This window comes from Lygodium microphyllum, chromosome 5, assembly GCF_053477565.2.
Source record: "Lygodium microphyllum isolate KBCC chromosome 5, Lygodium_microphyllum_v1.1.10, whole genome shotgun sequence".
Taxonomy (NCBI): domain Eukaryota; kingdom Viridiplantae; phylum Streptophyta; class Polypodiopsida; order Schizaeales; family Lygodiaceae; genus Lygodium; species Lygodium microphyllum.
In genome coordinates, this window is record NC_141139.1 from 826,817 (window position 1) to 836,045 (window position 9,229).

General features: G+C 41.5%; 1 pseudogene; it reads right to left on the reverse strand.

Moving 5' to 3' along the window:
- Positions 1-5,813: 5,813 nt before the first annotated feature.
- Positions 5,814-6,765, reverse strand: LOC148035431 (3-oxoacyl-[acyl-carrier-protein] reductase, chloroplastic pseudogene; annotated as a pseudogene).
- Between the last annotated feature and the right edge of the window lie 2,464 nt (positions 6,766-9,229).

Consider the following 9,229-nt stretch of genomic DNA (forward strand, 5'->3'; position numbering starts at 1 on the left):
ATTGTGCAAGCAAGAAAGCTACAAGTGAGACTCCTTCCTTCTCTCCCACAATCTTGACACTTCCTTATTGGAAAAGGCCTCTACGAGTTTATTTCAGGTGAAGAAAAGGAGCCAAAGGTGGGTGATCCTCCAACTGCAAAAGAGACAAAGGCACAGAAGGAATGGAATGCAAAAGATAAGAAGGTCATGTATTGGCTTTCTACAATAATTGACAATAATATGCTGGGACATATTAGAAATGCAAAGAATTCATATGTAGCTTGGACCATACTTGAAAGTATGTTTTCTGTAAATTCAAAGGCACGAAAGATTCAACTCAAGCAAGAGTTGAATACATTGAAGAAAGGAAATATGTCTATCAATGAGTATGCACTGAAGGTAAGGAGCATTGCAGATGCCTTGGCAGCGATTGATGCAATGCCCGATGATGATGATTTGGTGTCGTCTACCTTGGGTGGACTTAGCAATGAAAAGGCTTGGAAGTCTTTTGTAACTTCCATATATGTGAGAAAGCCATTTTCAGATTTCAATGAGTTGGTCTCCCTTATGATCACTGAAGAGATCAACATCCAGAGTGAAATATCTAAAAGAAGTGGTGAATAGGTCCAAGCTTTCTACTCCAGTTCAGGAAGGGGACATGGCAGGTTCTCTTCAAGAGGCCATGGTATAGGACGTGTTAGTGACAATCAGCAAAATAGATTGAATCAGCAATTTCGGCAATATGCAGGTTTCACGAGGTCTGGTAACTTTAGAGACAGGGGAGCTTTAGAGGAAGAGGTGGATGGCAAAACAGAGGTCCTAACAACTCTAGTATTGTGTGTCACTACTATGGCAAAACAGCTCATATTGCAGCCCAATGTTATGCTAAGAAAGATGATATCCGCAGTGGTAAGTTGCAGCAAGGAAACTATGCATCGTCTTCACGACAAAATGAAGACAAAAATGAACGTCTATTTGTTATGCAGCATATGCTGAATGCTGTTACAGGAAAGGGAACACATGATGATGTTTGGTATGTTGATTCAGGTGCATCCAATCATATGACCAGCCATGTAGAATGGTTTGGAGAGATGCAGGATTTGCAAAATGCAGGTTATGTGCAGACGGGTGATGATTCACGCCACCCAATTTCACACATTGGAAAAGTTCCCTTGTCCTTGCATGATAATAAGACAAAGAGTCTTTCAGATGTATTACATATGCCATCTATTACAAAGAACTTGGTGTCAGTCGGTCAAATGGTACAGCAAGGGCTGCAAGTCAGATTTAATGCAAAGGGCTACTTTGTAGAAGACTTCAATGACAAGTGCAGGTTGGTAGCAAAGGGAAGTAGAGTTGGACATATGTTTACTTTGGATGCTGGAATTCCTACTATGAATGCTTAAGGAAAAGGTGTTGTTGTAGATATTGAAATTTGGCACAAACGCATTGGACATGCAAATGTACAAAGGCTGAAATTAATGCAGTCCAAAGGGTTGGTACATTTAGAGTTGCAAAATTTCATAAGGTATGCGAAGCATGTCAGTTTGGTAAGCAGGCAAGACAACCCTTTTCACATGATAGAGATGTAAGCAAAAATATCCTTGATGTTGTGCATATGGACATTTGGGGGCCTACACAAAATGTATCTCTTGGAGGTAGTTCATACTTTGTCACATTCATTGATGATTGTTCTAGAAAGATGTGGGTATATTATATGAAGGAAAAGAGTGAAGTGTTTGAGCACTTTAGAACTTTCAAGGCTGCAGTTGAAAGAGAAACATGCTTGAAAGTAAAGTGCTTGAGGTCAGATAGAGGGGGAGAGTACCTCTCGAATGAGTTCAGTGATTTTCTGAGGTCTCATGGGATAAAGAGACAATTCACATGCAAGTATACCCCATAGCAAAATGGGGTTACAGAAAGGAAAAGCAAACATATTGCAGAAGTTGCACATGCCTTGATGGCTGAAAAGAATATGCCTAAGCATTTTTGGTCTGAGACTATTCATACTGCTGTTTATATTATGAATAGAATTCCTACAGCTGCAGTTCATGGTATGACCCCCAAAGAATGTTTTACAAGTAAGAAGCCTAATGTCTCACACTTGAAAGTGTTTGGCTGCATTGCGTATGTTCATGTGCCAGATGAGTTGCGAAAGAAACTAGATCCAAAGGCTGAAAAGTGTGTCTTTATTGGATACTCTTTAGAGAAGAAAGGCTATCACTATTATAACCCTGTCACATGTAAGTTCAGAGTGAGCAGGGATGTCATCTTTGATGAAATGAGCAGTTGGTATGCATCTAGTGGTGATGCAGCGGATGATGATGATGATCATGACACTCATGTCCAGGCTGAAAAGCAAGAATCACAGACTCTTAGTGGACCAAAGACGTCATCTAGTAGTCCTTGGTCTGGGAGACTAAGGAGTAGCTCTACATCTTCAGGTGCATCTAGTAGCACTACAAGTAAAGACAAAGGAAAGAATAAAGTGTCAGATGGCATTGATGCAGTTCTTGATGGAGACTTTAGTGGCTTAGAGAGCTTGGATGATGAGCTTGGCATTCCTTTTGTCAGGACACCAAGTGTATAGAGAGCTCATAGTAATGTAAAGGCTCCATTGAGTCATCCGGTGGTACGCAGATCTAGTAGGGTCAAATACCCTGTTAAAAGATTTGGTTTTGAAGGCTATACATCTCATCATTATGCTTATATGGTGAAACTAGTTGAAGATGTTGAGCCCACATGTTTTGAGGAGGCTCTTGGTCATGCTCATTGGTATGCAGCAATGGATGAGGAGATGGCTGCATTAGAGGCCAATAAGACTTGGGATCTAGTATCATTGCCGAAGGGCAAGAAAGATATTGGATGTAATTGGTTTTATAAGATCAAGCACAATGCAGATGGTTCTATTAGTAGGTACAAAGCTAGGCTGGTTGCAAAAGGCTATGCCCAGACATATGTAGATTATGAAAAAACCTTTAGTCCAGTTGCTAGGATGGCAACTATCAGATGTGTGATTGCTTTGGCAGCAACCAAAGGTTGGAGGTTGCAGCAAATGGATGTGAAGAATGCCTTCTTGCATGGTGATTTGCATGAAGAAGTGTATATGGATCAACCGGCAGGTTATGAAGACTTAGAGCATCCCACATATGTGTGCAGGTTGAAGAAGGCGCTCTATGGGCTCAAGCAAGCACCTAGAGCATGGTCTGACAATATCAGAAAGTATCTTGTCAATATTGGCTTTTATGTTTCTGATGCTGATCACTCACTTTGTGTGAGAAAGGGAGATGTAGGTTTGGTCATCATGGTCATCTATGTGGATGACTTGATTATTACAGGTGATAGTAATAGTGGGATTATTGAAGTCAAGGATTTTTTGAAGAAGAAGTTTGAGATGAAGGATTTAGATGAACTAAGGTACTTCCTTGGCATTGAGGTGATCAGATGTGATGATGGTATATGGCTGTCCCAAAGATAGTATGGCTTGGATATGTTGTCCAAATATGGTATGAGAGCATGCAAACCACTTTCAGTCCCGTTGGAGCAGAATATAAAGTTGAGTGCTGATGTTGGGGATGAGATAGAAGACCCTACTATGTTTAGGAGGATAGTGGGGAGTTTGATCTACATGACCATTACAAGGCCAGACTTGAGCTATGTTGTTGGTCTTGTGAGTCAGTTTATGCAAGTACCAAGAAAGCCACATTTGGATGCAGTCAGACACATATTGAGATATGTGAAGTCCACATTACATTATGGACTTTTCTATGAGGCAGGTACAGATGTACAGGTGTTTGGATACACAGATACAGATTGGGCTGGTAGTATGTCTGATAAAAGATCTACCAGCGGATACATGTTCTCTCTTGGTAGTGCAGCAGTTGCTTGGAGCAGCAAAAAGCAACGTACAGTTGCTTTGTCGAGTAGTACAGAGGCTGAGTATAGAGATGCTGCTATTGCAGCATGTGAGGTAGTATGGCTATAAAAGTTAATGGCTGATTTGGATGTGCAGGTGGAAGGTCTAGTTGTCATTTATTGTGACAACATGAGTAGTATACATTTGGCTAGGAACCCGGTGTTCCATGCCAGGATAAAACATATTGAGGTACACTACCACTTTGTGAGAGAGAAGGTACTAGCAGGTGAGATTGACTTGATGTATGTCAGCACACAAGATCAGATAGCTGACATCTTCACGAAGGAATTGGGTATAGAGAAGCTTCAAAAGTTTCGAAGCTTACTTGGAGTTGCAAAGATGCAATTGAGCTTGAGGGGGAGTGTTGCGATGACAAGCTCAACACATGCGGACATTAATGATGGACCGCCTGGTTAGATGGGTCCACATGTCTACACTTAGCATGTTGGTGGTCATTATGACTCTCACATGGCCACTCACTCATTACGTATTATATTCATGTTGTTACATCTATTTACAGCTGGCATAGTTATAGCACCAATCGACTAGTGTAGTCAGTTATGCATTGTTTGACTTAGTAGGCCACTTTTCTTTATGTTGTATCTTATCTATACTTTGTGTACATTGTAAAGAGTGTGAAAGAAGAAGAAGAAACAAGTAAGAAAACGTTTTGGCCTCCATCTCTCTTCTTGTCTCTTGAGTGAGCTTCTCCTTGTGCATTTTGTGTGTGCTCGGTGCAGCATATTGAGCAAGTCCCCCCACCATGCGATTCTTGACAAAGCAGTTGTAAATTTTGCTATCCAGTGCCTAAGGTTTAAAAATGGAAACTAAGCCAATCTTGAAGATATACAAGGCTGCAGCTCACTCAGGGTGAGTTACAACCAGAAAAGCAGTCCATCTGATTGCTAGTCATTTCCTCTCATGGTGGCTTGAATAGGATCGATAGCTTGCATACAATTTTGAATGAAATAAATAGCTTCCACTCTTCAGCATTATCAATGTCCATACATTGCAAGATCACTTTATAGATAGGTTTCTATTCTGACGGTGCACTCCAAGTACACAGAAATAGTTCGGAGTCAAGTTGTCAGCCTTTGAATGATGTTGTCATGACAGTCGTCAACTTCCAATTAGCGATTAGCACGCCTACTGATAAGATCATAGCCTCATTCAAAAGGCATAGATACTGTTCCACTCGAAAGAAATCTTAGCTTTGATAGCAGCCATCTTGACAATTGTAGGAATTCCTCTTTCAATACATGCTTTAGTCTCGATCCAAGCACATCGATATGTACACGAGAGACCTGGTTCTTCACAGCTTCTTCGATAAGGCACTACGTGTCAATGAAGACCACATATGAAGGGGTAGTGCGGTTGCCTTGGTTGTTGGCGATCATCTTCACCCGAACATGGTAACAGACGCCAACATAGGAGTAGGTAGTCTCGAGGTCAATCTCGATGGCACTGATCCCTCTAGGACAGCTTCTGTGTCCTATGTGCAAACTCCTCGTTCACCAGCTTTGTGTGTGTCTGCTTCTAGTCCATCCTAGCAAACCACTATATATGGAACACTCGAATTCAGTCGCACTATCTGTTCATCACTGCAATCCTCTTCTCCTTGTGCTGACTCGGGATGCAGCGCCTTCTTCTCGTTGTGCTCACTCAATCGCAGAATGAGTTGTGATTCTGCATCGCTTCTGCTGCCTTCACAGCAGCTTCCTCCATTTGTTGTTGCTGCAAAGCATAGCATATGTAATCCTTGCAACTTCTCTATCTCTTTTTCAACATTGGCTGTGGCTTGTAACAAATTCATCCCATGCAAATACTGCCATCTATGCTGATTGCCCCCTACTTCCTCCAAAGCTTGTTTTCCTCCTCTTTCCCGTTGCTTTTTCTTCTCCCCAACCTGATAAAGCTTTTATCTCTGACTAGAAAAGCTGCTTCTCCCCACGTTAATGTTGCAATAATATTTTTTTGATGCATATTCACGAGCTGTCATTTTTGTGAGCCCAAGGACACCAGCTTTTTCAACACTGTAGTTTGCTTGACCTACATTTCCAGTCAAACCAACAACTGATTATATATTTATGATTCTTCCCTTTCTCTTCTTCATCATTATCTTTGCAGTTGCCTGAGAGCACATAAAAACATCAGTCAAATTCAATCAATAACTTCCTACCATTGTGATTTCTTCATTCTCATCATTAAAGCTCGGGGGCTCACTCATGAATATATGTATATATAATGTGAGTTAAAAATAAGGAGTTTTTAAAACACCATTTTTATACATTTTCTACATATAGAAGGGTGTCATATAAAGGGGTTACGTATAGATTGAATAGAAAAGGGTTGTGTATTATTTAAAAAAAATTCACAAATTAGGATATTTCTAAATAGTCCATGAATGCACCTTATATAGAGAATATATATTTAGTGAACACCCCGAGCATTAAAGTATCACTTGTGATGCCTGCATTGTTTACCAAAACAACAATAGTGCCCCATTTCTCAACTGTAGCTTTCATGATGGTATCAACATTCTCCTCCTTTGAAACATCTCCACCACAAATGAGGGCTAAGCCACCCATCTCTTCAATTCGACTATCGGCATCCTCAGCCTCTTTTGATGACCGCGCATAATTGACAAGAACCTTGCATCCCACACTTTCTAAAGCAAGAGCAATTGCCTTCCCAATGCCTCTAGAAGCACCTACTACAATTGCAATAGGAGCCTCAACTAACTTTGTAGCTTCCACAGTGGCCTCTTCTATCATAGTAACCATTGATTTGATAGTTGTTACAGTGGCTGGCCGTATGGTGAGGGGAAACAAGTCCTTTGATACACAAAGATTGGGCGCAGATGCACGCATACATGTCAACCAGAGCATTATAGATAAGTTCCTCTTACTCCAAATCCCTCTCCACTATACTGGCCATGTAGAACAAAAATGCAAACACAACGACTAAGTATGTACAAAGTAACAAATGTCACACACACAACTTTTTGGTGGATTCCACACCTCAGATGTGCAGCAGTATGACAATGTGTAAACATGCGATTTATTACCCCTATATACTGTAAGGTTTGGAGTAACCCTTTTCTTTTCTTGCTAAAGTCCTGATGAATGACAAATTGGAGAATAATTTGCATAAAACCTACAAGGATTTACATCAAGGAACTATGCCTTCAACCTTTAGTTTAATGCAATTGAATTTCATGCTTTGATATGACATGCAACATTTTTCTATATGCAACTTCGATGAAATGAAATTTACGCATTCCATTCTACAAGCATCCGGATTCACATGCAACATGCAGTGTCCATGGTTTCATTTTCATGCCGTGCAACGGACGTTTAAGAATTTTCTCATGCGAGTCATAACAAGGAAGTTATTGACTAAATGCAAGATACACTTGTTCTTTCACGGCCAATCAAGGATGCACTTAACAATTTCATCTTTAACCCTAAGCAATATGCGTTTAGGCTCATTACTTTGGAAATGCACCAAAATGGCAACATGCGACTACGCTCGTAAGATGAATAAGCAATTTATATTCATAGCTTCCCTATGAATTTTAAACATGCCCAATGCGGAATTTAACTCCAAGAACCTGGTTATGAGGACTAGCGAAGATGTCCACGTGCAAGTTTGGGTCCAAGACTTCCGCACGTGCGCCTTGTGACTTGGACTTTGGAGCCATCATAGACGTAGTGTGTTTATGGACTCCATGGATTCCTTCTAGCCTTTATTCTCGCTCTACGAGGCTGCCTTTAGGTTGATACCTTTTCCCTTGCGTAGGAATTGGAGCTACGAGTGTGGGTTATAAGCACCCGGGGTGAAAACCGCATGCACAAGCTTTATGGGCCTTATCCTTAGAAGCTTTTGCTTAACAACATAATTGATGTGGAAGGAGGAGGAAATTATTGGAGAGAAGGAATGTCGACGAAAATAGGGGGGAGGGATTATGATGATGATGGCGGGGATGGGCGGCGGCTGCAGGCATTGTATGGTGGCGGTGTCCTCACGGCGGCGGCGTTCCCAGGCAGCACGATGGCAATCGTTCTCCCCTGTCCCTTCGTTCCTCAGCACGGCAACCTCTTCTGATTCGTCCCTTGTCCTTCCCTCTCCCTTCGCTAAGGGGTGATTTTATAGTGCTAGGGGGGGAGACTCCACACACGTGGAGCCCTCATGCTTCTCTCTTCTCCCCATGCACTCCACCTCTACACATCCCTCTCCCACTCCCTCCCCTCCAACCATGATCGGCTGGGGGAAGGGATAATTAGTAAAAAAAATTGCCTAAATTTTCATCATTATCCATTTCCCATTTATCCGAGAAGGGTGTTCTTGCGTGGCTTGCGGTCTTCATGCTCTAGCCTTAATTGCACCTCAGGGATGGGGATTTTTATCGTGCGCATGGGGTAACCACTTAGCCACTGTCATTAGTCGACGCGGGAGATAACTTTGCACAGCTTTTATGCGGGCATGCGGGGATCAAGTTCCATAATATTTTCAAGCGGAAATATCACAGCTAAGTCTTTGACTCTGTCTTTGTTCTTGAATCCCCATTCCTCTAATTTCTCTTTCATATGCTCTAGCCCTTGATTTTGGTACCGGGCTAGGGTGGCAATGATCACCTTTTCCTGTTCCCACCTCAATGAGTGCATTTTTTTCTACTATTGATTTTTGCATTCTACTTGTTCCCTTAGTATGTCTTGCTCGTGGAGAGCTACTTAAAGTTGGTTGTGCAACTCTGCTAGCTTATTCGTGGTCTCCTCATCTCTTTGGGTCCTTGATGTCTGTACCTCTATCCTTGTCTGTTCTCTTTGCCTCTTCATCTCCTTTATTTCCAGCTCTAGATGCTTGTTTTTGTTAGAAGATGTGAATCTAGAGCATGACAAAAGATATGGCGGATCAAAGATGAAGACCAAACTCATGAATGACATGGACAAGTAGAGACAAACTGTTACACACGTGAATTAGGTTCCAATATGGAAGCTTGGACTCATAAACACAATCTTGTGTAGCATTGACAATGACAAGCCACTTAACTGAAAGTACAAAGCATCATGGCATTGTATTCATTCACATAAAAGTGATAGTCAAGTACAATGCTTTATAGAAATTGGTTTGTTCCACTCTCCTCAGTGTGCATATGGGATTCAATACAACTCTTCCTTGAGCGTACATCATTTGTCTATTTCTCAACACCCCCCTCAAATGATGAGTCCCTACACTTATTGGATTTTGCCTCCCCGTACATGATAACATGGCCCGAGAGACTAGCTCATAGGTAGCATAGTCAAGTTAAAACTTGAGACTTTACATCTTTGG